This window comes from Penaeus monodon, chromosome 23 (genome assembly GCF_015228065.2).
Source record: "Penaeus monodon isolate SGIC_2016 chromosome 23, NSTDA_Pmon_1, whole genome shotgun sequence".
NCBI classification, from domain to species: Eukaryota; Metazoa; Arthropoda; class Malacostraca; order Decapoda; family Penaeidae; genus Penaeus; species Penaeus monodon.
The window spans coordinates 41,549,294-41,549,616 of record NC_051408.1 but is presented as its reverse complement, the minus strand read 5'-3'; positions in this window follow the sequence as shown (position 1 = coordinate 41,549,616).

Here is a 323-nt window from a genome sequence, read left to right as displayed (position 1 = left end):
GAAGAAAGAACAAAGAAACGACAAAAAATCATAACTAGACACAGAAATGACAACAAATAAAAAACAAACGAAAACCAAACAAAAACAAGGGGAAAACAAACAGAAATGTCCTGAATCTCAGCAGGAAAATCGCCGTTCCGACCCGGAGCTAGCGAGCGCCACAGCAATTTCCGTGTCACGTTGCAGACTTTTAATGCAGCTCAGGTTCTACGTTGCTGAATGGCCTGCTCGGACGTTGATTGCAGGCCTCTGATTGCAGAATTGCAGACCGCGGTGCATTATATCGTCTAGGGAGGTCACACTGCCCGCGGAGGTGGGTGTGT